This window comes from Megascapheus bottae, chromosome 27 (assembly GCF_031878675.1).
Source record: "Megascapheus bottae isolate mThoBot1 chromosome 27, mThoBot2.hap1, whole genome shotgun sequence".
Taxonomy (NCBI): Eukaryota; Metazoa; Chordata; class Mammalia; order Rodentia; family Geomyidae; genus Megascapheus; species Megascapheus bottae.
In genome coordinates, this window is record NC_143535.1 from 6,719,336 (window position 1) to 6,724,999 (window position 5,664).

Consider the following 5,664-nt stretch of genomic DNA (forward strand, 5'->3'; position numbering starts at 1 on the left):
CCCTCTAATGCTCTTCACTTTCAAATGCTAATAATCTCCAGCTGTAAAAGGCTTAGAAGTGGCTCGAGATTGTTTGATCTTTGGCCTGTGATCTGCTTTCATCTCTCTGCTTTCAAATGTTACTTTAGATTTACTTTAACCTATTAACATGCTTGGTATTCATAGACATGCACAGGCTGGAATCCAGCTTCCCAGCACCCCCTGGCACCCCAGCCACACCCGCGCAGTGATAACCCTGCAAGTAAAGTGAAACTCCCTGGCAGACAGAACTTTCCAGCTGCGTGGTGGTAGAGGAGGAGGAGGCCTGGAAAGCTGAGACAGGCCAGGCTGAAGAGAGCCAGAGGAGGTACTCTTAGCTGGAGGAGACCCCAAGAGGGATAGGAAAAAGAAGGGAGGAGAGGGAGGAAGAGGAGAGGACTGCAGAGAGCCAGGGGAGAGGAAATGAAGGGAGAAAGCAGGAAAGAGGAAGGGAGGAAACAAAGGCAGGGAAAGGGAGGCAGGAAGGGTCTGAGAAGGAAGGGCAAGCACCCTGACTACACGCTGCCTCCCGGCTGCTTAAACACTCTGTAATTCTGCCCTCGAGAGCCGGGGATGGGGGAATCTGAGAGGTGTTGAATTAGTGCCTGAGATCTGTTCACCGTCTTGAGCTGGAATGTCTGGCGTGTTCATTTCCACAGCAAACTCCAGGCATGAAAATGGATGACATTCCTCACTGAGACCACAAGGGTACGGTTCAATTATTTGCCATTGAAATAGCACAGGGAGATGCTTTGCACTTGATCGTTTGCAGGGCGCCTGTGGTGTGTGCGTGTGTGTGTGTGTGTGTGTGTGTGTGTGTGTGTGTGTGTGTGCGTGTGCCTGTGCGTGTATGTGTGTGTGTGTGTGTGTCTGTACATTCCTGGGGGTGGGGGAAGGGTCTCCATGCTTCCTCTTTAAAGGCATCTTTAAAAGCACCCTGTCATTCGCCCTCTCTGGTGGCCTCTGTCCTGAGAGCCAGCCCTTTCCCCTCCACCCTCATGCCCCAGCACATACACACACACTTGCACACAGAAGCACCTAGCACACATGCACGCATGCACACAGAGGCACACACACACACACACACACACACACACATACGCATTCACATGCCTTCAATGACAGCTGTGACTCCACAGGGTGTGAACTGGTGAAAGGACAGGGAGGCAGAGCTGGGGCTCTCTGATCTGAGAACATCTGGAAAATCCTAGAGCACGAGCTACCCCAAGCCAGCCTGGTGGCTCTCTGCTCCTGAGACGGCTTCCTTGTTGGGGAGAAGCAGATGTTGCTGCCTCTCCAGGGAAGACCTGACCCAGCTGCCTGCCATCTGGTCTGGGCGGTGGCAGTTCCATCCTAAGGCAGGTGGGAACGCTGACTGGGGCTGGGCCGTAAGGGACACAGACGGAAGCCTGCCTGGACACTCGTTTCTGGACAGTGCTTCACAGAGGAAGAGCCACCAGAGGCCACCGGACAAGGGGGCCATGGAAAGCAGTCTCCATGCAGTTTAAGATCAGGCCATTGACTGAGCCCCTCCAACCTGTTTCCCCATCGATGCAATGGACTAGCAGTCCTTCTCACTTCAAAGGGGGAGCTGTGAGAGCAAAAGAAGTCCTAGGAAGGATTATGATTATAATGCATCGAGCACTCTTCATGTCACAGGTACTGTTCTAAGTGCCTTATAAATATTAACTCAAATAATCCTCTGTTAATCCTTATTTAATCCCCATTTAACCCTATGAGGTGGGTGCTATTATTAGGCTCGTTTTATAGATAAGGAAATGGAGGCACAGAAGGTGTAAGTAATTTACACAAGGTCACACAGCTCGGGCTATGATATTCATTTTAGACTAATTAGGTTACTGGGTCACATGAAATCATTGCTTGCTTCATTCCATTCCGTCCCTTTTCCATGTCCCTCTGCGATGGGGTTGCTGCCCCCAGTTCATAGAAAAGGAAGGGATCAAGTGAACCCATGCCCTGTGCCCTCCCCACTGCCCTGCAACTATGCCACTCACTGCAGGCAGATACGTGCATCTGTGGTTTATTTGCACAAATGTAGTGGGCTGTTGCAAGCAAAGGCTGTCGCTCTCCTGCTCGAGCCAAAAGTGTTAAGGAAAAGGTGGGGTTCCTAGAATATCTTTTTTCCAGGACTTTGTCTAAGGCAGTTCTGAATCTCCCTGGTGCAGCCACTCAGTTGCTTTAGGGTTGTACCCAGTGGTCAGTCCAGTCAAGGGCTACTTTAGGGGGTATCTTCCACATCTGCCTTCTATGCTGGGCTGAGAGAAGGCCAAGTCTACTCACAGGCTACCCTGGATCACAGAGGTAGAAAGGGAATCCAGCCAGTCGGGCATTTCCATACACTTCCCTGTACTCAAACCTCACACCAGCCCTGTGTGTGCCATCCACAACCCATCCCCACCAGCACTGAACAGATGCCCAGAGCTCAAGTGACCTGGACAGCATCACACAGAACCTTCTCATTTCCTCCCCCTGGCATTCTGCAGCTAGAGATAGACGATGATAGAGGGTTAGACTAGAAAGTAGCCCTGTAGACTTCTGGAAGCTGCCATTCTTTTAGTAGACACCCAGGTTTCCCAGGCTTGGATGTTCCTGTGGCTTGGCAGAACCCAAGATTAAATTAAACTCACTCTCTCTCTCTCTCTCTCTCTCTCTCTCTCTCTCTCTCTCTCTCTCTCTCTCTCTCTCTCTCTCTCTCTCCCTCTCTCTCCTCCTCCTCTCCCCTCCCCCCTCCCCTCCCCCTCCCCTCCCCTCTCCCCTCCCCTCCCCCTCCCCACCCCTCCCCTCCCCCCTCCTCTCTCTCTCTCTCTCAGTCTCTCTCCTAGAAAGCACTCTGGTTCTGATGAAGAGACACAGGAAAATTTTGAACTTGGCTCTTTCTGCTTATTGTGAACCCTTAAGTGCCTCACTTAAGTCCCTGAGTCAAAATTGATTCCCTGCCTAAATAGGAGGGTGGTCCCCAATGCACCATGGTGGAGATGGGGTCCTAAGCAGCAGGGGAAGGTTCCAGGCATGCGTGCTCTGGGGCAAGCTGAATTCCAGAACACCTAGCCTCTTCAGAAAGATCTGTCACGGAGAGCCTGGAGCCAGCTCTGCAGCCCCGGAAGCACTGGGCTGGGTTACCACCCAAGTGAGCAGTGGTGAGAGGTGGTGGGGTTGCACAAGGGCTTTTTACTTTCCCTCTGTAGAATCCTTTGGTGCCAGGTTTACCAGGAACCCAGGGACGCTGGGCGGGCCAGTGGTGGGCACTGAGGGAAAGGCCCCCCCCTTCTTCTCACCACCCACCAGCATTTAGTTACTGGAAAGAGCAAATGCAAATGGATCCAGAGCACAATACCCAGAATGCACCGCCATGCTTCCTGGGGGCTTGCTCTAAGTTAAAGCTGCACTCCTCCTGGGGGCTGACATTTTCCCTGGTTCAAACAACAGCTGCGCCTCACCGAGCTTGGCGAAAGGTGAAGGAGCCCCGTCACTGCCACTGTGAAACAGAAAACCCAGTCACCCAGGGCCCTGACAGGGCAGGGAGGGCCGGCTCGTATGTATGTGCACACACGTGTGGACCCCCCCCCCACAGTCTTTGGTCCCCATCACACACCTGCATACACACACACACACACACACACACACACACACACACACACACACAGATTCCCAGGTGCGCGAATATCCTTTCTGGAGCCCTCAGCCCACCGTGTGCATGTGTGTGCACATACATGTGTGTGCGTGTGTTTGAACTGGAGTCGAGGGTCAGCCTTCATCCCTGCACAGGTTCATGCCACACCCAGCAGCTCCTCCACCCCCATCTCCACGTTGGGCAGCGCCTGCAGGGACTGTGGGGGAGCAGAGATAAATGCATTCTTAGAAGACCATCTTCCCCTTCAGGCTGCAGGCCAAATCTCCAAATGAAATCAGGGCAGGGAGAAATGAACAACTGAGATGCACAAAACAATGTGAGAAAGAAACTCTGAAGATACGAATAATAATACAAAAAAAGAAAAAAAAGGTGAGAGTTATTTTTCAGCTCACTGGCTTTCTGAAAAGTAATATAAAGTTGGGCCGCGTCTTCTCGGAATCGACCTTTCTGAGCCGAGACCCAGGCCACGCACACTTCTCTTTCCTTTCTTTCTATTACCCGAAATTTGTATGGTTTCATCTCCTCTGATTTTCTTTCATTTGTGCGCCTGTGCAAAACCCCCTTGTGTCAGGGGCTTGTTCCTAACCCGGCAGCCCCAGCCAGGCAGGCGGCAGCTTCTCCCTCGGCCTCCCGCAGGGCTGAGAATTGAGCCTCCCTCAGCTCGGTCCCCCAGGGCTCTGGCTTCCCTCCTGCCTCCTCCTTCCCCAGTTCAGCTCCTCCACCCACAGGCCCTCCCAGCCTTCTTTGTTCCTGGAAACCTTCTCTTGTGTGTGGCAAAGTCCAACAGGACTGGAGAGGAGAGGCTGGACGGGCTAGGGAATGGCTCTGGGGGTCCCAGCCTGGCTAGTGAAGGTAGGAATGTGCCTCCAGATCAACTCACGAGTGTTCCTTCTTCAGGACTGGGGACATTTCCAGGAACATTTTCTGCACTACAATTTCCAGGAAAGAGATTTAAGAAGGGTGGGGGGGGGTCTCTGTAACAGGAATAACCTTTCCCGGGCTCCAGCATCTTCTCCTTCAGGTGTAGGACAGCCAAGCTTCCATAAAGCTGGTCCCTGCACCTCATTTCCCCTGCTCCTTCCCATTTGAGGCCCCCCCACACACTCACACAGGCACATACCTGACATATGCACAAGCACACACATACATGAGCATCTCCTACACACCCACAGAGATACTCCCCCGAATATGACACACACATGCATACATATGCACATACACTTCGTAACACATGGATGCGCCTCTTAATAGACCCACACATTACACACACCACACAGACCTGCCTCTCAGACACCTGCACACGACTGACAAGCAGCAAACACACCTCCGCAGTCTCACACTTGTGCCTAGATGGGTGTGCACTTGTTCCTGCATGAATGCTTTCCACAGCAATGCTGGTGTCTATCTGGTGACTTGTGTCCATTCTCAACTTCTTCGTGACCCTAGCAAGGGAAGGCTCGGGGCTCTAGATTCTCTGCATCCCTACTGACTCACAGCCAAAGAATGGTGGCTTCCTGTGGCGTCTTTGCTGCAAACCATGATGTCTGTTTCACCCCAGGTTATGGCTGTGTGTGTGTGTGTGTGTGTGTGTGTGTGTGTGTGTGTGTGTGTATGCCCTGGCCGCTCTGTCTTATGTCTCTGCTGTCAACTAGTCTCTTGGGAGTATCTTGATTGGAGAGGTGAATGGAAAACAGCAAGTGAGAATTATAGTTGGGCTCTGTTCACTTCCCATAGCCCAGAAGGTAGTCACAGGGCAATGGCTGATGATGGAGCAGGCTGGGAGATGTAGTCCAGCTTCAGATCTAGGAAGAAGACGAGATGTCACTGAGCCTGACATGCCCAGCTTTACACAGCCAAGTAAGGCGAGCCTATTTTTAGACTTAGGTCTGTGCATTTCAGGTCAGTTCTTTCGCTTGTGTATGCTCTCCTTGGAAGTACTGAGCTTGTCTTACAGATTGCTGTTCCTGCTTTTTATCATAGGTTCAGAAGTCCTT

General features: G+C 52.1%; 1 long non-coding RNA gene across 1 annotated transcript; it reads left to right on the plus strand.

The window, feature by feature from the left end:
* Nucleotides 1-266: 266 nt before the first annotated feature.
* LOC150045539 (uncharacterized) lies at nt 267-4,056 on the plus strand. Its single transcript, XR_016532858.1, has 3 exons — nt 267-346; nt 678-726; nt 3,919-4,056. It is a non-coding gene; the product is annotated as an uncharacterized LOC150045539 (long non-coding RNA).
* The last annotated feature ends 1,608 nt before the right edge of the window (nt 4,057-5,664 follow it).